Source organism: Oncorhynchus keta, chromosome 22 (assembly GCF_023373465.1).
Source record: "Oncorhynchus keta strain PuntledgeMale-10-30-2019 chromosome 22, Oket_V2, whole genome shotgun sequence".
Taxonomy (NCBI): domain Eukaryota; kingdom Metazoa; phylum Chordata; class Actinopteri; order Salmoniformes; family Salmonidae; genus Oncorhynchus; species Oncorhynchus keta.
The window spans coordinates 5,532,061-5,554,724 of record NC_068442.1 but is presented as its reverse complement, the minus strand read 5'-3'; the positions used below and the strand labels follow the sequence as shown (position 1 = coordinate 5,554,724).

The window sequence follows — 22,664 nt, the reverse complement described above, 5'->3', positions numbered from 1 at the left end:
CAGGCAGAGAGTATACCTGGTATACCCCTTTTTATCCTCTATATTGAAAAGGTGAGAAAGAAGGAAATGTGTGGTGTTCCTTTCAACTCTATAGTGGCATCCAGCTTAAGCCAGGTCCAGCTACACTTAATACCCTGAATCCAGTTGTTTAACAAGCAATGCTTCATTTTCTCGCATTCTGAAAATTAACCACATACTGTAGAGGTAAAACATTAGTTCGCAGATAGTTCGTTAACTAGTTAACATTTCACACAGATTGCCAGGGTCCAGTAAGCAACTCATGCGTTATAACTTGAGGAACGACAAAGAGTTGTATACCAGTTAATACTATAGCGATTTTGTTAGGTTACTAATGTTAGCTCATTTGATGTTGTAACGTAAGCTGTCTGATTTAATTAGCAGGCTAATTTTCACACCATAAACTCAATTATTTGATCAGTTGAGTTGGCTAATGGTGCTAAAAACTTCTCTGGCTAGCTAACAGAGAATTTGATCTAGCTAGCAAGATACTTAACAATACTTGTTCCACCACACTTTCACTCTCACCTCAAACTTTCCAAATGCCAGTTGTTTTTAGGTTACAGCTCATGAAGTACGCTTCATCACCTTCTCACCTCCATCTCGGTGGTCAGGCTTCTCTCCTACCTTTTCGTAATCGTTCAAGGGACGCGCTGCTGTCACTGGCAAACTGCCTTTCCATTCTCTACTGTCTTTCCAGAGCGCGCACTGATGCTGTAACTAGCAAATTGGTTGTCTTTTCAGTCGTATGCTGCATTCTGTTGTTATGTGAACGATTGGCTGAGCCTTGGATACAGCCAGTATTGCTCCAAATACACATCACTCGTTCACTTACAGCCAGTAGTGATCCAACCCCCCTCCCAAACTTTTGTCATCAGATCTACACAAATAACGTAGGTCACCTATTTTGTATTCAAAATGGCTAATTTTGCCGAAAGGTGACTAGTTTTCGTCTCCCAGTGTATGTTGGAAAGCAGACTGAAACTGGTTTTCCTCTAGGATTTTGCCTGTGCTTAGCTCTAATTCCCTTTATTTTTATCCCCCAAAAAGCTCCCTGGTCCTTGCCAATGAAAAGCATACCCATAACATGATGCAGCCACCACCATGCTTGAAAATATGAAGAGTGGTACTCAGTGATGTGTTGGATTTGCACCAGGCATAACACTTTGTATTCAGTTAATTTCTTTGCCACATTTTTTGCAGTTTTACTTCAGTGCCTTATTGCAGACAGGATGCATGTTTTGTAATATTAATGGGGGTCCTTATAAAATGCTAAAATATCTTCACCATGCTTTTTCCCATCTACCAATATGTGTTCTTCTTTGCGAGGCATTGGAAAACATCCCTGGTCTTTGTGATTGAATCTGTGTTGGAAATACACTGTTCGACTGAAGGACCTTACAGATAATTGTACGTGTGGGGTACAGAGATTAGGTAGTCAAAAAATCAGGTTAAACACTATTATTGCACACAGAGTGCAACTTTTAGCTTTTCATTTGTAAGAACATTTTAAAAATGTTATTCAGTTTTCAGTTCGGTGCAGCAAGCGACTGGAACGAGTTGCAAAAAAAACACTCAAACTGAACCGTTTTATCTCCATCTCTTCATTCAAAGACTCAGTCATGGACACACTTACTGACAGTTGTGTCTGCTTCGCGTGATGTATTGTTGTCTCTCCCTTCTTTCCCTATTGTGGTGTAGTCTGTTACCAAACAATGTTTATACCATGTTTTGTGCTGCTGCCATGTTGTTGTCATGTTGTGTTGCTACCATGCTGTGTTTTCATGTGTTGCTGCCATGCTATGTGGTTGTCTTAAGTCTCTCTTTATGTAGTGTTGTGGTGTCTCTTTTGTCGTGATGTGTGTTTTGTTGTATACTTTTATTTTTAATCCCCGTCCCCGCAGGAGGCCTTTTGCCATTTGGTAGGCCGTCATTGTAAATAAGAATTTGTTCTTAACTGACATGCCTAGTTAAATAAAGGTTCAAAAAAGTTCATAATTTTTGGCTATGTTTAGTTCCAGAAACAAGCCTGTTCACTCACCAATACCCTTTTTGGATTCCTGCTGAGGTTACCTGCCTATTAGCAAGTTTAACCACACAACGGGGCTGAAGAATTGGATGAAAGGGGCTTGCAAATAAGCTTGAATGAAACAGAGCCATGAGCAGGTTATCGACTGAAAGAACAAAATTAGAATTGATTTGCTGGGGAAAAGAGGTTAGCTGCCTTCCTTGTGAGCCAGTGACTGCTGCAGTGAATTTGTAATCCAGCAGCCTTTGTGGAAATCTCTGTGGCAGAACTGGCCTCTCATTTATCTTTCAGACAGACCTGCAAAGGAGCAGATTGGAAACTAGACAGACATCAGGCTGTATTAAGATTCAGCCTCTCCTCAATGCCCCCCAACAGTCAGTTGGGTTGAAGAGAGAGGGATTCTTGTACAAAGCCCTGTCTTTGTGTCCTCCAGTGAATCTAAGGCATATGACCATTACAGGTAAAGAAAATCAAACCAACCCAACTAACTCTATGTGCCATCGACAAAATCGGTTTCATTCTCAAGAATTTGTTTTGGCTTTGTAGAACCCTTTGACATATCGACTGGGCACATTATGCTTAGTGTTCACACTGAAACACCTCTTCACCACACCATAATGCCACAGCATGGAGTTTGGTCTCACACCACCACCCATTTAGACAAATCTGAGATGTAGGTTTATATTAGGTATATTCAATATAATGCTGGTTTGTTTTGAATGAAAGCCTGGATGCCCCTGCAATGTTAACAGGACAGCCTAAGTCCTCCAGTAAATTTACGGGATATGACCAGTCCACAGAATAAATTATTTGTTGGTTTTCTAAAGTTATTTAACGGTATGGGAGATACTGAGGCAGAAGGATACTGAGGCAAAAATGGACTAAACCCTCTATGGGATCTCTGTAGTGAGGCAGCAGGGTGGCGGTAAAACCTAAACTGAAGTGACACTTAGTGGCTGGGTCGACGGTGAGGCAAAATGAGCTTTCCTTCCCGGGGAAAGGGGAATCTTTGAATAGGCAGATTGACAGGTTGAGGAGAAGGTGGAAAACACTTGTAATTCTTTATGTAACGTGGAGGGGTCAGAAGCGGAGGGTGGCAGCTCTGCCGGGTGAGCTGTGCCGGCGGTTTGTCATTGTGACACCCTGTCAAGCGTTTTGTGACGGCGTCTCCACGCAAGCAGAGCCAACACAGCAGGGTCCTGGCGGTTGGGCACATTTTCAAGGAACCCAATCATGTTCTCCTCTGGGGGTTATTGTGTCTCGACAAAATGTTTTGCCTAAATTGGGGATGTACAAACAAGCTTGGTGTTAATCACTTGACAGACTGGAGATTTCACCTGTGCTACTTCTTGGTATTTCTGGAGGTGACACTTTTTGGGGAGTGTTTAGTTTAGCTCTTATACCTAAGGCATTCATTACGACTAATATAATCGGAAGTGTGAATTGCACATTTTAGGATTGGAGGTAGTTAGTGCTTAGATACACAAGTTGACAGAAATTATTTAAAACTTCTGTGGTGATTTAGTATTTTTGTTCAACTTCACTGCTTTCTTTCAACACAGTCTGAAAGTTAACAGCTTCCTAATACTGGGATGCTGTGTCTATTCTCTGAAATAACCTGTCATTTTTATAAACATTTGAAGAAATTAAGCCTGCCTCTGCTTGAGCAGGATATATTATCACTTCCCACCAACAATAAAAGTTAATTCAGCTGACCCTCGAAGCCTGGACACAGTCGGAACATAAACAAGATAATTGTGCTTTAGTTAATCGGCCCTGCGTGTTGTTGAAATCCGGTAAACCCTTAAACAGGATGTGTGTGTTTTGTGTTTATCTGATATACTTCTGGCGCACCTGCCTAGCTGCCTTCACTTTGAAACGAGATGATAACAGGCAGGATGTTGTCCTCATTATTTATAAAGCCTTCCATTAGGCTCTGCTCTTGACAGGCAGGATGTGCCTTTAAATTATTCCACTGGCTGGTAGCTTTGCAATGGGACGAAAACACATTTTATATTGCTCAGTAAACACTCACAATTCACACTTCATGTATTTTCTTAATATTTTCGGCTGTACACAGTCAATGTAAGGTGGTTGGTTTATATTCTCGTTATCTGTCGAGGGAGCGTCAACTCCCTATGCTGTAGATATTGCTGACTACATATACATCCTCTGGCATGTCGATGTCCTCTGTAGGCTATCCATAGCCAGTATACATATACAAACTCAAAGAGCACATAGATGAACAGGAGGAGGAGGATGCAATCAAAGATTTTGCATAGTTAGGAAGTGAATGAAGGTTTGCAAAATGTCTTAGCTAGGTTCTCCCATCTTTGTGAAATACAGGTTAGCTTATCATGGTCTCGTAGAGAACTCATCAGTGAATTGACACATTCATTTCCCTGTGTCTTAATTCAGCATGTATAGAACGTGAATGAAGGCTTGCAAAGTGTGTGCGCTGCTTTCTCCCAAAACAGGTTAGCTTATCATGGTTTCGTACAGAACCCATCAGTGAATTGGGACATTCATTCTCCTCTGACTTATTTCTCCTCGGCTCTTCTCTTACACAAATTGATTGCAACTTTTAATGGCTGTTTGGAAACTAAATAGGCGTTTCCATTTGCGTGAAATCGAAGGAGCCATTACAGAAAAGGGCCATGGCTGAGGCATTTAACAGCGCAATTAAATTCCAACGGTCTGGTATCTATTGAGCAATTAACCTTTGGTAAACCAATTATTATTTAGCACTTGATGACAAAAGTGAGGTCCTGGAGGAGCCATGTCCTGGTTTAATAGGTGATTCTTATGCAGCAATAAAGGGTGAAGATGTGAGGCCGTTTCAGTCAGCTGGTCTATTAGCGCAGCCTCACTGAAACTGGATCTCTGCCAACCAATGTGCTAGAGTCTCCACTCGTCACTCGCTAGTATTGATTCTGATTCATTGGAGCTGAACCGCCCATAACACTGCCTGGGATGAAGAAGGAAGAGGAAAAATAGAGAAAATTATCAATGGATCTGATGATTAAAATAGGAGAAAAGAGAAGCGGCGGTGTCCAGTGCAGTGCTGAGAGTTGGGAGCTCGGTAATACATGGGAGAGAGGCAATATGGGCACTAGGTCCTCAGACGGTGCACCAGCTAGATGATGGACGTTGTTTACGGGAAGACCTTGAGACCCCAGATGCCAGTGATGTCTGTGAACCAGATGTTCTATTGTCGGGAATCTGGAACCTGGTGTGCCATCCTGTTGCTTTAGCGCTCATTCTTGGCAACCACCGTCAAATTCCGAGAACCCTCTCCATGGTGCATCGTATTTCTTTCTCTTGCTCAGTCATCTGGAATATTGACATGATCTCTGGCCTCAAATAAATGTAAGCTTAATTGAGGGCATTGTGGTAATACATGTATAATGCATTTAACATCATCAGAACGCACTTTGTCATCGAAACAACATTGTAAATGCCAATGTTGACTTGTCTTGTTGCTGGAGTGCCGTTTGTCATTAGAGATGTGACTCAAAACTAGCTGAATGATGCCTCCATTCTATTCTCCCTACGGTACATGGAAGACTTCAGCCATACATTTACCTCAGGCTAGTCTCGAGCACTACCATCACCCTAAGGCTGACAGCCCTCTAGCAACAGGAGCAATGGATGGGAATCCAATAATATAATAGATTTGATCCTACATAGAACACAGAATGCAGACAGTTCCCTGTGTTTTATTTCCTCCTCTAGTCTCTGTGATACAAAATAAGGGCTGTGTTAAAGGGTTTCCGTAATGAAAGGATCCAAATAAATAGATCTCTATACATCTAGAAGTGCTCATGGTAAATCTGGAAATCAGGTTCTGGAGTTATAATCAAGAGCCAACCCAAACACCAACTTTTACTCATTCTTAACTGAGGGAAAGAAAACAGAGAATCCCACCAAATGTAGTGTTAGTTATAACCAGTTTTAAATTAGTAAATTAGTTATAACCAGTTTTAGGAGGGCATGTCATTCTTGTTATGGTTGACCCTCCTCCCAACAGTAGGGCCTGCTCCGCTCCTTCTTCCAACAGTTGAAAGTGCAGAGCCCAGCTGATAATCACTCTAATTATTGCCTCGAAACCGTATCTAAACTATACCGAAAACCAAATTTCACACAAATAACAACAGATTAAATAAATTAAGTAAAGTATGATGTGGAAACTGGGGAGTTGATGAGTGAGGGGGAGCGAACGATTCTATTGTATTGATCCATTCTAAATATAATAAAATGGTATGTACCCTATATCAGTCAACAGAATCAAAGCAGTCTTATCAGGCCTATTTCAAGTAGGCTACACAGTGAGAGCATGCGTAATTGTACATGCTGAACAGATTTCGATTTCGGGGGAAATATCCACATCAGGCAGCAGGTGAGCTAGTGTCGGAGAATGTGGTGATGAGGCTTGTGGAACCATGCGTTGACAAGGGGAGAAATGTCACCACGGACAATTTCCTCACTTCACTGTCATTGGCGAACAAGTTGCTTTCAAAGAAAACAAGTCTGGCCGGCACCATGAACAAAGTGAAACGAGAACTCCTAAGGGAGGAGGAGAGGATGCGAAGATTGTGCAAAGCTGTCATCAAGGCAAAGGGTGGCTACTTTGAAGAATCTCAAATATATTTTGATTTCTTTTACACTTTTTCGGCTGATACAGGATTCCATATGTGTTATTTCATAGTCAATAGAGAGTAAAAAAAAACTGGAATGAGTAGGTGTGTCCAAACGTTTGACAGGTACTGTACATTTGCGCAAATTTCTAAAAACCTGATTTTGCTTTGTCATTATGTGGTATTGTGTGTAGATTGAGGAAATTGATTTATTTAATCCATTTTCGAATAAGGCTGTAACGTAACAAAATGTGGATAAAGTGAAAAGATCTGAATGCATTGAATTTATACTATATTTTTATATGGACGCTTGCTATTTTTGATATTGCAAGTAATCATTTCACTGTACTGTTTGCAACTTCAGTGTCCTGTGCATGTGACAAATAAACTTAGATTTTAGTTGATATAGTGTGTTTACCAGAGATGGAAATGTGAAGAACAACATTTGCCAACATTTACTGACACCGGCCAAATTCTACAGGTGGGGAAATTTCATACATTTTATATATTTGTCAGGTATTGTCACGCCCTGGTCTTAGTATTTTGTGTTTTCTTTATTATTTTGGTCAGGCCAGTGTGTGACATGGGTTAATTATGTGGTGTGTTTTTGTCTTGTTTTTTTGTAGGTATTGGGATTGTGGTATAGTGGGGTTATCTAGAAAAGTCTATGGTTGCCTGAAGTGGTTCTCAATCAGAGGCAAGTGTTTATCGTTGTCTCTGATTGGGAACCATATATAGGCAGCCATATTCTTTGAGTGTTTCGTGGGTGATTGTTCCTGTCTCAGTGTTTGTTTGCACCAGATAAGGCTGTTTAGGTTTTCACGGTACGTTTATTGTTCGTGTTTATCTTTTTATTAAACATGAATCGAAATAACCATGCTGCATTTTGGTCCTCCTCTCCTTCGACGGAAGAAAAACGTAACAGGTATTCTGCGCTCTAGCACAGTCAGACGGGAGTGCTCTGAAATCGGAATAGATATCCAGAACAAATTTACCAGCTATGTCTTTCAACAGTTGTTGCAGTTACATCAAACATTTTATTGAAATAGTTATTTGCATAATGGAGTCTTTTGTTTCGACATGTAGCTAGCTAGCTAAACAATTAACCATAATCCCAACTCATAACGTTACTACCCTGCATGAATCTGCAGGTAGGTAACCAACCAAGTTCAATGTTAGTTAGCTAACATTAGGCTATAACAACCAATGCAAATAGTTCTGAGATATGAATAATATTACTACACAGATCATACACGTAACGTTAGCTAGCCAACTAATGTCAGCTTGCTAATAGTACACTAACTTGAAATGAAAACTACTTTCTGCCTAAATTAGAAATGTGTAATATCTGAAAATATAGCCAACTAGACTCCTACCCGTATACATGGATGGACGCTTCTCCCTCTCTGTCACTGATGCCATGGTTGCCCTTAGTTTGAAGATGTAATCCGCAGACCGGTGTTTTATTTTGATGCTGTCTGCATATTTGCAATCAAACGCCAGACTTTTCTACATCTCCTTAGCTATCATACTCTAATTCCACTGATTTCCAAACTTGGTCCAGCAGAAAGTGGAGAGTAACACTTATGCAGTTCTGCTACGTGATATATTTTTAAAAAGCAGCGTTAGAAAGTATTACCCACACATACTGACCAGCTCATATTATAGACAGAAGCATTCTATATGGTAGACCATTCCGAACTCATCTTTCTGCATGTCCAGCCAATCATGGCTACTTAACAAATGTATTCGTATTTACAGATGGCATGAAAGTTCACGTTCCAGAAGGCTTTCTGCCCAAAAACGCATTTAAAAAAAAAAAATTAAGTTTACGTTCAAATGGCGCTCCTGTGTAGTGACGTGCGACATACGCCAAGTTCCCTGAAACGAGTCACAATTTGTAGCTCTGAGATTCTGCTTTTATCCAATGTAAAAACCATTTCAAATCTTGAGCCAATATGCCTGGCATATTTTCACATCCAAGGAGCTTTCCATTTTGATTGGGTTATTTTGCCAAAAAACCTTTAGGCCTACCTATAGAAAAAAATAATAATAAACAACTCTGCACCTCTGCCCAGCCTGGGAAGATTTGCCAAAAGGGTGTTTAGCATCCCGAGTGGCGAGGATATTTTCCGATGCTGGCCGGCTCTTCAGGCACCATCGCATGAGCCTGAAGCCACAGACTGGCCAAAATCAATTCTAAAAATCAAAGGCACTAATAAGTCACTTTTCATTTAATTTAATTGTAAATAAGTCACAGCCTATATGCTCGATGTTGCGGTCGTTTAGAGATGGATTGGACTAAGGTACAGCGTTGTAAGCGTACATCAATTTTTTGGATGAACACGGAAAAGAAAAACTACAACCGAACGTGAAGCTACATGTAGTGCAGAAAGCAACTACACACAAACTAAAGGTGGAAAAAAGGCTGCCTAAGTATGATCCCCAATCAGAGACAACGATAGACAGCTGCCTCTGATTGGGAACCATATCCGGCCAACAAAGAAATAGAAAAACTAGAATGCCCACCCAAATCACACCCTGACCTAACCAAATAGAGAAATAAAAAGGCTCTCTAAGGTCAGGGCGTGACACTCGATTTATACACGATACGGATTTAATACAATTAAATGTGGTCAAATCAAATTTTATTGGTCACAAACACAAAATGCATGTGTTCCAAGCTCCAACAGTGCAAAAGTATCTAACAATTTACAACAATACTCACAAATGTAAAAGAATGGAATTAAGAAATATATAAATATTAAGACAAGCGATGTCGGAGTGGCACTGACTAAAATACAGTAGAATACAGTATATACATAGGAAATGAGAAAAGCAGTATGTAAACATTATTAAAGTGACCAGTGATTCCATGTCTATGTCAATAAGTATGTCCTTAAAAAGTCACATAATAAGTTGCATCTGTGTGCAATAATAGAGTTTAACACAATTTTTTTATGACTAGCACATCTCTGTACCCCACACATACAATTATCTGTAGGGTTTCTGTCGAGCAGTGAATTACAAACACATATACAACCACAATGACCAGGGAGGTTTTCCAATGTCTCTCAAGGAAGGGAACCTATTGGTAGATGGGTAAAAATAAAAAAGCAGACATTGAATATCCCTTTGAGCATACTGAAGTTATTAATTACACTTTGGATGGTGTATCAATACACCCAGTTACTACAAAGATACAGGCATCCTTCTGTCACGACTCCCACCGAAGGTGGCTCCCTGCCTGTTCGGGCAGTGCTCGGCGGTCGTCGTCGCCGGTCTACTAGCCACCACCGATCCCTTTTTCCTTTTCTGTTAGTTTAGTCTTATTAGTTGCACCTGTTCCTTTTTGTGTTTATTGATTTTTGGTCTATTTAAGCCTGTTAGGCCCGCTTAGGTTTGTTCGGGATTCATTTTCTTCTCTGTCGATTGTGGATGTGTTCTCGTTTTCTCCGGACCGTTTGTCCTGTGTTTAGGCTGGTCAGTGTTATGCACCCTGTATTTGGCATGACCGTTTTGTGTCGGAGAATAAATAATACAGATCACCGAACCCTCTGCTCTCTGTGCCTGACTCCTACACACCACTCCTAGTAACCTGTGACAGAATCCCGCACCTTAAATATGGAGTCAGCAGGAGCAGCCGCACCTCCTCTCCCATTGATGGAGGAGAGAGTCCTTCATCATACGACCATTCTCCACCGGTTTGGGTCGGCTATGGACCAGATGATGGAGAGGATGGACCGATAGGAGAGGAGTGGCCTCCCTACCTCACCTCCAGCGCCTCTTCCACCAGCACCACCTACCCTTCCTTCAGCGTCCGGATCCGGTGCCCTGCGTCTGGCGCTCCCCAGGGAGTACGATGGAACGGCGGCTGGGTGCCAGGGGTTCCTACTACAGCTGGAGCTGTACCTGGCTACCGTTTGTCCGACTCCCTCGGGGGAGGACAGTGTGAGCGTCCTCGTCTCCTGTGGAATGCAGTGTGGAATGGCCCAGACTCGGCGAGGGATCACTACCCCGAGTTCACCCTCCGGTTCCGGGCTGTGTTTGACCACCCACCTTTAGGCAGAGCGGCGGGTGAATGGCTGTTTCACCTGCGACTGGAGACATTGAGCGCACAGGACTTTGCACTGGAGTTCCGGACACCAACCTCTCCCTCGACGAACTGGTAAACATGTCCATCCGACTGGACTGGCTGCCTGCGGCTGTCCAGAACCCGCAGGCCCTCCTGCTCCAATCCCCATGGAGTTAGGGGGGGGCCGCATCGAGGCAGACCGGAGGAGGAGGCTCCTCCTGCACCGGGCGTGTTAGGAGAGGACACTGCTGATCGGAGCTCATCTGGGAGTCGGGATGGCAGGCAGAGCACTCCTCATTCACCCCAGGTGAGTCAGCACCAGACTCACCCAGAGCTTCTTGTCGGCCATATGTTTTTACTAATTTATTTTTCAGGTTTTCTCCCCCTCTCTACAGCATAAGGTGCTAGTCGATTCAGGCGCAGCTGGGAACTTTATGGATCATGGGCTCGCGTTAAGGCTAGGGATTCCCCTGGTGTCGTTAGACCAACCTTTCCCTGTGCACGCCTTAAATAGCCATCCATTAGGGTCAGGGCTGGTCAGAGAGTCCACGGTAACGCAGGGGAATCATAAGGAGCGGATTAGTTTCTTCCTTATTGATTCACCTGCGTTTCCAGTGGTGCTGGGAATTCCCTGGCTGGCTCATCACAATCCGGTGATTTCATAGAGACAGGGGGCTCTCCGAAGGTGGTCAGAGGAGTGTTCAGGCAGGTGCATAGGAGTTTCCATCGGTGCAACGATGGTGGAGAGTACAGACCAGGTTTCCACTGTGCGCATTCCCTCTGAATATGCCGATTTGGCTGTGTTTACCACCCCATCAACGAGGGGATTGCACGATAAACCTCCTGGAAAACGCTGCACTTCCAAGGAGTCACGTGTACCCTTTGTCCCAGGAGGAGACAGTGGCTATGGAGAAATACGTCACTGAATCTCTGGGACAGGGGTACATTCTGCCCTCCACGTCACCCGTCTCCTCAAGCTTCTTTTTTGTGAAGAAGAAGGAGGGAGGTCTGTGTCCGTGCATTGATTATAGAGGTCTAAATTCCATCACACGGCGGTGGAATCATTTCACGGGGCGCGTTTCTGGGTTATCACATTTCCACCTCTGGGGTGGTGATGGAGTGTGACCGCGTTACAGCCGTGCGTAATTGGCAGACTCCGACCACAGTAAAGGAGATGCAGCGTTTTTTAGGTTTTGCCAATTACTACCGGAGGTTTATCCGGGGTTTTGGTCAGGTGGTTGCTCCCATTACCTCACTGCTGAAGGGAAGGCCGTCGAGCTTGGAAGGAGCTGTTCACCGACGCACCCGTGTTGGCGCATCTGGACCCCTCTTTAGCGTTCATAGTGGAGGTGGACGCGTCCGAGGCTGGGGTGGGAGCCGTGCTATCACAACGTTCGTGCACGCCACCAAAGCTCCGCCCCTGCGCTTTTTTCCCGAAGAAGCTCGGTCCGGCAGAGCGGAACTATGACATGGGGGACTGGGAGTTGTTAGCTGTAGTCAAGGCTCTGAAGGTGTGGAGACATTGGCTTGAGGGGGCTAAGCACCGTTTCCTCATCTGGACTGACCATCGTAATCTCAAGTATATCCGGGCAAGGAGGAGATTGAATTCGAGTCAGGCTAGGTGGGCCGTGTTCTTTACCCATTTCACGATTTCATATCGGCCAGGTTGCCAAAATACGAAGGCCGACGCGCTGTCCCGCCTCTATGATACCGAGGAGCGGTCCATTGAGCCGACTCCCATCCTCCCAGCTTCATGTCTAGTGGCACCGGTGGTATGGGAGGTGGACGCGGAGATTGAGCGGGCGTCGCGGTTGGAACCTGCACCCCTCAGTGTCCAGCAGGGGTTCAGTACGTGCCGCTTGGTGTCCATGATAAGCTGATTCGATGGGCCCATACACTACCCTCCTCGGTTCTTCCTGGGATCGAGAGGACAGTGCGGAGTCTTAGGGGAAGGTACTGGTGGCCCAAGTTGGCTAAGGACGTGAGGTTTTATGTCTCCTCCTGCTCGGTGTGCGCTCAGAGCAAGGATCCTCAACACCTGCCTAGAGGGAAGTTACAGTCCCTCCCCGTTCCACAACGGCCGTGGTCGTACTTGTCGGTGGACTTTCTCACCAACCTTCCCCCGTCTCAGGGAAATACCTGCAGACTGCGGAGGCTCTGTTTACCCATGTCTTCCGGCACTACGGGGTGCCTGAGGACATCATTTCTGATCGGGGTCCCCAGTTCACGTCCAGAGTTTGGAGGGCGTTCATGGAACGGCTGGGGGTCTCGGTCAGCCTGACCTCGGGTTTCCACCCCTAGAGTAATGGGCAGGTGGATAGAGTAAACCAGGATGTGGCTAGGTTTCTGCGGTCGTATTGCCGGGACCGGCCTGGTGAGGGGGCGAGGTAGGTCCCATGGGCGGAGCTTGCTCAGAACTCCCTTCGCCACTCCTCTACTAACATATCTCCGTTCCAGTGCATGTTGGGCTACCAGCCGGTCCTGGCTCTATGGCATCAGAGCCAGACCGAGGCTCCTGCGGTGGAGGAATGGGTGCAGTGTTCGAAGGATGCCTGGAGAGCCGTCCAGGAATCTTTAAAACAGGCTAGTGGACAGCAGAAGAAGAACGCTGACCAGCACCGCAGTGAGGCCCCCGTGTTCCCACCGGGGGACCGGGTCTGGCTCTCGACCCGAAACCTGCCTCTCCACCTGCCCAGCCGGAAGTTGGGGCCGCAGTGTGTAGGGCCATTTAAAGTCCCGAGGAGGATAAACTAGGTGTGTTATAGGTTACAGCTTCCTACTTACTATCGTATTAACCCCTCGTTTCATGTGTCTCTCCTCAGGCCGGTGGTGGCTGGTCCCCTGCAGGAATGTGAGGTGCCTGAGGACCCTCCGCCGACTCTGGACATTGAGGTGTCCCCGGCGTACACAGTACGTGCTATTCTGGACTCGAGAGGCCAGGTGAGGGGCCTATAGTACCTCGTGGACTGGGAGGGGTACGGTCTGGAGGAGAGGTGCTGGTTACCGGTGGGGGACATTTCCACCGCCTCCACCCGGATCGCCCGGCGCCTCACCCCCGGGTCACCCTTGAGGCCGGTGACGGCCCGCTGCGGGAGCCGCACGTCAGGGGGAGGGGGTACTATCATGACTCCCACCGAATGTGGCTCCTGTTCAGGCGGTGCTCGGCGGTCGTCGTTGCCGGTTTACTAGCCGCCACCGATCCCTTTTTCCTTTTCTATTAGTTGCACCTGTTCCTTTTTGTGTTTCTTGATTTTTGGTCTATTTAAGCCTGTTAGGCCCGCTTAGGTTTGTACAGGATTCATTTTGTTCTCTGTCAGTTGTGGATGTGTTCTCGTTTTCTCCAGACCGTTTGTCCTGTGTTTGGGCTGGTCAGTGTTATGTACCCTGTATTTGGTGTGACCGTTTTGTGCCGGAGAATAAATACTACAAATCAACGAACCCTCTGCTCTCTGCGCCTGACTCCTACCCACCACTCCTACTAACCTGTGACACCTTCTTAACTGTTACAGACTTTAATGGCTGTAATTGGAGAAAACTGAAGATAGATCAACAGCATTGTAGTTACTCCACAATACTAACCTAAATGACAGAGTGAAAAGAAGGAAGCCTGTACAGAATACAAATATTCAAAAACGTGTGTTGTTTTCAACAAGGCACTAAAGTAATACCACATAAAAATGTGGCAAAGCAATTAACTTTTTGTCCTGAATACAAAGTGTTATGTTTGGGGCAAATCCAATGTAAAACATTACGGAGTACCACTCTCCATACTTTCAAATGTAGTGGTGGCTGCATCATGTTATGGGTATGCTTGTAATCGTTAAGGACTGGGGAGGTTTCACGGATAAAAAAGACATGGATGGCACTAAGCACAGGCAAAATACTAGAGGAAAACCTGGTTCAGTTTGCTTTCCACCAGACACTGAGAGATTCAATTACTTTTCAGCAGGACAATAACCTAACTGGAGTTGCTTCCCAAGAAGACAGTGGATATTCCTGAGTGGCAGTTACTGTTTTGACTTAAATCTGCTTGAAAATCTATGGCAAGAATTGAAGAATGGTTGTCTAGCAATGATCAATTACCAATTTGACAGAGCTTGAACAATTCTGAAAAATAATAATGGGAAAGCTCTGAGAGTTTCACCTAGAAAGACTCAGATGGAAGCGCTGCCAAAGGTGCTTCTACAAAGTACTGACTCAGGGGTGTGAATGCTTCCGTAAATGAGACATTCCTGTATTTAATTTTCAATAAATTTGCAAAAATGTCTAAAAATGTTTTCACTTTGTTATTATGGGGTATTTTGAATTCAGGCTGTAACATAACATGTGGAATAAGTCAAGGGGTATGAACACTTTCTAAAGTCACTGTATCACATTCAAATATAGAGGATATGAAAATTACATTCCAGCTCGACAATGGAAATTCAGTGCTTAGCAAAGAATCTACAGCATGAATAAAACATATAATAACGGTAATATTTTACACACACATGAAGGTAACCATTAGCAATCATTTCTGATGAAAAACAGAAATGGAAAAAAATGGTGCATATAGCGTTTTGGAATAAACTCTTCAAGTGGTAACAACTCTGCCCTGTTTCTCCATGTGTTGTTCCACAGCCTTTGATTGTTCGTGAGAACAGCCAAAGTTAACCAGTGACTGGTTTGATATCCTTGATTCATTCCCAGATCAATAATGATAATGCAGGGTGATCAATACCCCTGGGGACCCCGTGGCGTAGTCTGCAGCAGCCTGTTTGAAATGCATTGTGTGTAGGATGTCCTCCGGAATAAGTGCTAATTTCCTGCATAGCGCACGTGCGCTAGCATCGTTAACACTTAGGTGGTGAGAAATTAGATGTTCATGAAAAAGTCAGTGGGGCTTGTCAACTGTCGTCACTTCCAGATCAGGCAGAAATAGAAGGAAAACGAATAAAGCATACATTTCTCTTCACAGGAATCTGAAGTCGTATCAGAATTTCTCATAAATTACATTTACGATACTCATATTTTGTAGAGAATAGGCACAGAGAGGTAATAAAATACGTTTTTCTGTCAACATCAGTAGAACATCTAAATCAAAATATAAATGTGGATACTGCCAAAGCGCCACATTTTTATGTCAACACAATATGAAATCTAATTCTGATTATTATTCATGCTTTCATTATATAATTTCATTCTCTTTCTCCTTTTTCCTCAGTACGCAATTTTAAACACTCCTCAATGTTCAGGTTTTTGGGATATTTTATCCTGCTTATGAGAAACTAGTATGTGTTCAGGATCCGATACAGACAGTGTGAGGTAACTTTCACTCTCCGTGGATCCTCTCTAAATTTAAGACGCGTAGTGCTATATTTTAACAAACCTAAAGCAATGATACATTTAAGCGCAGGCAGTAGCGCTTAGGTTCTGGGGTGTGTCAGAAATAATTTAGCTATTTTCATTATCATTATTATTGGCGCACTTGCTATTGTTGGCGCGAAGGGGCTTGGTTTTGATGAATAAACAAGTTGTGGGTGTGTCAAGGCTTGGCCCCTCACTGGCCAATCAGAACGTGCTCCATGGCGAAATAAGGTTTTACGGTCTTTTATGTATTGCCTTGGAATCAACTCCAATTCCAATGTTAGTCCGTTATAGTTTGTTAAATGGCTTACAGAAATGTAGACATACCTTTGCTAAATACACTATATATCCAAAAGTATGTGGACACCCCTACAAATTAGTGGATTCAGCTATTTTAGCTACACCCATTGCTGACAGCTATATAAAATCGAGCACACAGCCATGCAATCTCCATAGACAAACATTGGCATGACCTTACTAGAGAGTGCAGTGACTCTCAATGTGGCACCGTCAAAGGATGCCACCTTTCCAACAAGTCAGTTCGTCAGCTAGAGCTCCCCCGTTCAAATGTAATTGCTGTTATTGTGAAATAGAAACGTTGAGGAGCAACAACGGCTCAGCCGCAAAGTGGTAGTCCACACAAGCTCACAGAACGGGACCGGCGAGTGCTGAAGGGCGTAGCGTGTAAAACCCGTCTGTCCTTGGTTGCAACACTCACTACCGAGCTCTAATCTGCTTCTGGAAGCTTCATGAAATTGGTTTCCATGGCCGAGCAGCTACACACAGAGATCATGTGCAATACCAAACATTGGTGGTGTTAAGGTGTTAAGCTTGCCGTCATTGGACTCTGGAGCAGTGGAAAGTGTTCTCTGGAGTGATTAATCACCTTTGACCATCTGGCAATCCGACAGACAAATCTGGGGTTGGCGAATTGTTGTGGCAGAATCAGAATTATTTCGGTAACATTGATAAATAAGATGTTTTATCAATGTTCATAAGTATGCTTATGTGGGTAAAGTTACTTGGGGCCCAGAGAGGGGAGAGGTCAGGTTTGTCTTATCTGTGAATGTATCTATAACTATTCCTAAACCATGTGAAGGGATGGTGTGATTAATGGAGAAACAGTTAGTTGGCTCCACAATGTCTGTGTTCCTGTCACTCCTCTCATTAGATCTTGTCCAGCAGGAGTTGTATTTTTGATGGGAGTATCTAGAATTGACAATTGATATATGCCATTGGATGAGGTAATGTTTTGGTCCTAAGTGGTACCAAGAATGAGATAAGAACTTTGTTTAGCAGACCAAACGGAACAATAATTTATAGTTAATGCTATAAATTATGGGATACTCCTTTTTCAAGTAAAAGGTTCTTTGTGTAATGTTCCTAAGATCTGTTATTTGTCATGTGAGTTGAGATGTGTGTGTCTTGGCTATACATTATACTAAGAACTGTTTTGTAAGCACTCTCAGAGAATTCATTTATTAGACACTGAATTGATCTGAGAGTCACAGGGCTATGGTGAAGCTCATATATAATTACAGAAATGGTTTGTCGAGATTGGTGTGGAAGAACTTGACTGGCCTGCACATAGCCCTGACCTCAACCCCATCAAAAACCTGTGGGATTAATTGGAACGCCAAACACAAGCCAGGCCTAATCGTCCAACATCAGTGCCCGACCGACCTCACTATTGCTCTTGTGGCTGAATGGAAGCAAGTCCCCGCAGCAATGTTCCAACATCGAGTGGAAAGCCTTCCCAGAAGAGTAGAGGCTGTTATAGCAGCAAAGGGGAAACCAACATATTAATGCTCATGAGTTTGAAATGAGATGTTCAGAAAGCAGATATCCACATAATTTTGGTCAAGTCATGTTAACTTGAAATAATTTGCAGTCCACATTGTTCTAAGTAATTGCATGGCTTCAATAGCACTCACACTGATATATTAAATCAAATTATATTAGTCAAGTGCAGACTGTGTTGAAGTAAAAATGTTTATTACAGCAACAGGGGCAGGCATAGGTCGATAATCCAGAGTGGTGGGGCAAAGGTACAGGACGGCAGGCAGGGTCAGGTCAGGCAGAGGTTGGTAATCCAGAGTAGGGGCAATGGTACAGTATGGCAGGCAGGGTCAGGGGCAGGCATGTGGTCTCAAAGTCCGGACAGGCAAGGGTCAAAAGCAGGAGTGCGAGAAAAAGAGAGACTGGGGAAAAACAAGAGCTGAGAAAAAATGCTGGATGACTTGACAAACAAGAGGAAATGGCAACAGACAAACTGAGAACACAGGTATAAATACACAGGGGATAATGTGGAGGATGGGTGTCACCTGGATAGGGGTGGAGACATTCACAAGGACAGGTGAAACAGATCAGGGCGTGACAAGGCCTATTATAAATTGCATTATGGTTGAGCATGGACATGCCTAAAATTGTCAATAAGAAAGATGAAATAACTTTTGAAAAGGCCTAAAAAGAGAATGAATAATTCTAATCAAATTCTAAACAAAACATCACTTGTTTGAAATAGACTGTCACACTTACAGGCACCATAATTTCTCCCCATGTGGATATAATATTAAAACAAAGCAGACTATGGAGGGTTTTACGCACATTGCAACTTTTCACAAAGATACAATATACTGTAAATAGAATGGGAGAATGTCTACTCACTGTTATACCACACCCACATAAGCCTATGTTTTAGTAGGCCTAAGGGAGGGCTTGGGTTTTGACCATATGAATCGGAAAATATGCAGTTTTTACAGGTTACAGATCACTTCTAAATATGAGGTTCACCGGCATTCACCAAGGTTATCATCTCTTGTTTCATGATTGGCATAGACACGTAGCCTACAGTAGATCATGGACAGGGGTTTACGCATGTCCTAAATGGGACCTGCTGTCACGCCCTGGCCATAGAGAGGCTTTTATTCTGTATTTTGGTTAGGCCAGGGTGTGACTAGGGTGGGCATTCTATGTTTTTGGCCGGGTATGGTTCTCAATCAGGGACAGCTGTCTATCGTTGTCTCTGATTGAGAACCATAATTAGGTAGCTCTTGCTCACATGGGTTTTGTGAGTAGTTGCTTTCTGTTTTTGCGTCTGCACCAGACAGAACTGTTTCGGTTGTTATCGTTGTTGTTTTGTTAATCAGTGTTCAGTTCCATTTATAAAAGGATGAACACGTACCACGCTGCACCTTGGTCCTCACCTTCTTCATACAACGATCGTTACAGAACTACACACCACCAAAGAACCAAGCAGCGTGGTAAGGAGGAGCAGCGCTATAAGGAGGAGTGGACATGGGAGTACATTATGGACGGCAAGGGATCCTACACATGGGAGGAGATCCTGGCTGGAAGGGATCGCCTCCCATGGGAACAGGTGGAGGCAGCAGGAAAATTGAGCCAGAGATTTGAGGGAACACGGCTGGCAAGGAAGCCCAAGAGGCAGCCCCAAAAATGTATTGGGGAGGAACACGGGGAGATTGGCGGAGTCAGGTAGGAGACCTGAGCCAACTCCCCATTCTTACCGGTTGGGGCGCCGTACTGGTCAGGCACCGTGTTATGCCGTGGACCGTTCACAGCCCGGTACGTTACATCGCAGCTCCTCGAATCGGCCGGGATAGAGTGTGCATTGAGCCATGAGGGATGAAGCCGGCTCAGCGCATCTGGTCTCCAGTGCGTCTCCTCGGCCTGGGTTATCCTGCGCCAGCTCTGCGCACTGTGTCTCCAGTGCTTCTCCACAGCCCAGTGCATCCTGTGCCTGCTCCCCGCACCTGCGCACCGCACGTGCAGGGCCAAAGTCACCATCCAGCCAGGACGGGTTGTGCAGGCCCTTAGTTCGAGACCTCTAGTGCGCCTCCACGGCCCCGTCTATCCTTTTCCTCCTCCGAGGACCAGGCTGTCTCTCCGTCTCTTCCCTCCAGGTTCTCCCGTCTGTCCGGAGCTGCCAGAGCCGCCCGTCAGTCCGGAGCTGCCGGAGCCGCCCGTCAGTCCGGCGCTGCCGGAGCCGCCCGTCAGTCCGGCGCTGCCGGAGCCGCCCGTCAGTCCGGGGCTGCCGGAGCCGCCCGTCAGTCCGGGGCTGCCTGAGCCGCCCGTCAGTCCGGGGCTGCCGGAGCCGCCCGTCAGTCCGGGGCTGCCTGAGCGCCCGTTAGTCCGGGGCTGCCGGAGCCGCCCGTCAGTCCGGGGCTGCCGGAGCCGCCCGTCAGTCCGGGGCTGCCGGAGCCGCCCGGTCAGTCCGGGGCTGCCGGAGCCGCCCGTCAGTCCGGGGCTGCCGGAGCCGCCCGTCACTCCGGAGCTGGCCGAGCCGCCCGTCACTCCGGAGCTGCCAGAGTCGCCCGTCACTCCGGAGCTGCCAGAGCCGCCCGTCCCTCCGGAGCTGCCAGAGTCGCCCGTCACTCCGGAGCTGCCAGAGTCGCCCGTCACTCCGGAGCTGCCAGAGTCACCCGTCATTCCGGAGCTGCCAGAATCACAGCCCCTCAGTCCAGAGGCGCCACTCAGTCCAGTGGCGAGAGGTGCAACCTAAGTGGGCCAAGATTGAGGTGGAGCGGGGTCCACGTCCCGCCGTAAGGAAGGCCAGCCCGGACCCTCCCCTTTAGAGTCAGCCTTTGGCTGGTCTCAAATGTCCCTATCAGCGCTGCCTGAAATGATCACTTTGTATCATGAATTTTAAGGACACACCTAAAATAATTCCACCCTGCCCATGTGAGCATAAGCGACCTGATATAAAACAGGTAAATTGCCGAACCTGGCGTTAGTGCAGGAAAATGCCAGTGCAACAGTTTTTACATTACACAATTGCTAGCTAACGTGCATCAGACACTAGCGCCGCCTTAACGCCAGCTGAAAATGAGAACCCAGCGTGTACGATACAGCAGACGCTGGGACAGAACAAACGCACCTCAGTGCCAGTGGCGGATTTAGGTATAGGCGACATAGGCAGCCACCCTGGGCGGCATCTTGCCGAGGACGGCAAAAAAAATCAGAATGGTGACATTTGCACGTCATGTCAATGATATCATGTCACTGTGTGGGACTGTGGGTCAATTAACCTTGTCGGAGCCTGGTTCTAGTTTGTGAGCTAGGCAGACTACTGCCTGGGAAGGTCTCCCACTCAGAAGTACGAGATGGGGAGGGTGGCGGGGGTAGGTTGACCTCAGGCCTCCCCACTGGAAGCCGGGGTAGGGGGAGCGGGGTAATCTATCAAATAGCGCACCTCTAACTTTGTACGGTACAAATGCAATTATTAAAACAATCACACTATGAAATGCTACCAAATGAACCACAATTCATTCATAATACTGTGAATATATAGTTTCACAGACATATTGTTGCATTTTTTTCTGGTTTGTGCGAAATCGTTAAGAATAATATAAAACCAGTCTGCACACCACCAAGGTGAATTGGTTTAGTCTTAACTCTTGGTTGACAGTGTTGGGGGATGGGTAATGTATTGATGCTCGAGTGCCAAATCAACACAAATCTGTCTGTTACTTCTCTTTGATATGGATTAGTCTTATTTTTGTATATAGTTGTGTATTTATATAGTTTTAAATGTTATGATTATTTATTTGTGTTGTTCCAAATGTCTGAATAAAAATTACATTTAGTGCAGAAGGGTGCTATTTTTTTGTTTTATTGGCGGGGGTGGGGTGGGGGGGCTGAAGGGGGGGTTCGCCCACGGAGCCATACAAGCTAGAACCACCACTTCTCAGCGCCATGAGAAGGTGCAACCTCACTTTCATGTTTGTCTATTGTTCTTTCCCCGCGTTCTCTCTCCCAATTATCTGGTGAACAAATAGTCTGCAAACGCCAGCATGCTTTTCTCTGCTCCTGACCCCCGGCCCAGCCGCTCAACCACCAGAACGAAAAGAGTTGCAGTCCCCCTGTCACATTTCTGGGAAATTTAGCGTAAGCTCATTTCTACCTTAATAGTTATGCATTAATGTCAGCGTTTGTGCTGCCTGTAATGGCGGCAAGGTCAAGGTGGCGGTTTACTGATTTCAGAGACAATAGGAAGAAGAATTTCAGAGGAACACCTCGGAGAATCAAGGTGAAATTCAAATTATCCCCAAACTTTGCAATTCTCTAAAGAAAATGTAACTACTTTTTCATACCTCTTTCTCTCTTCTCTGACTCTTGTACACACACACCACAGACATTATCTTTTTTTGTCTCTATATCTGGTCTTGAGCTTACGCTCTAAGCTCCATGCAGTCTCAGAGCAGTGGGATTTCTCTCAGCTCTGAACCTCCAGACCATCATTATCGACCACCATCTGCCCGAACCTGAGTTTCACATCGGCCCTCTCCCCTCCACTCAGCAGGTGCACATAGGCCCCCCTCTCGCCCACCCCCAGATCTCGGCTCGCACATCTCCAACTACTGCCATGTGTTATTGACTGTACGCTTGATTATTCCATGTGTAACTCTGTGTTGTTGTTTTTGTCGCACTGCTTTGCTTTATCTTGGCCAGGTCGCAGTTGTAAATGAGAACTTGTTCTCAACTAGCCTACCTGGTTAAATAAAAGGTGAAAAAATAAATAGATAAATCTTGGCTCTCC

General features: G+C 45.3%; 1 protein-coding gene across 3 annotated transcripts in view; it reads left to right on the top strand.

The window, feature by feature from the left end:
* The window catches only part of LOC118400960 (alpha-1,3-mannosyl-glycoprotein 4-beta-N-acetylglucosaminyltransferase C-like), a 196,645-nt gene that overhangs the window by 133,606 nt on the left and 40,375 nt on the right, over nt 1–22,664 (top strand). The window contains exon 4 of one of the 3 annotated variants that reach the window (XR_008075293.1): nt 13,582–13,730. The exons of the other annotated variants lie outside the window; for them this stretch is intronic. The gene's annotated coding sequence lies outside the window, so the exon portion shown is untranslated. Of the gene's footprint in view, nt 1–13,581; nt 13,731–22,664 lie in introns of those variants that run through there. 3 annotated transcript variants of the gene reach the window in all.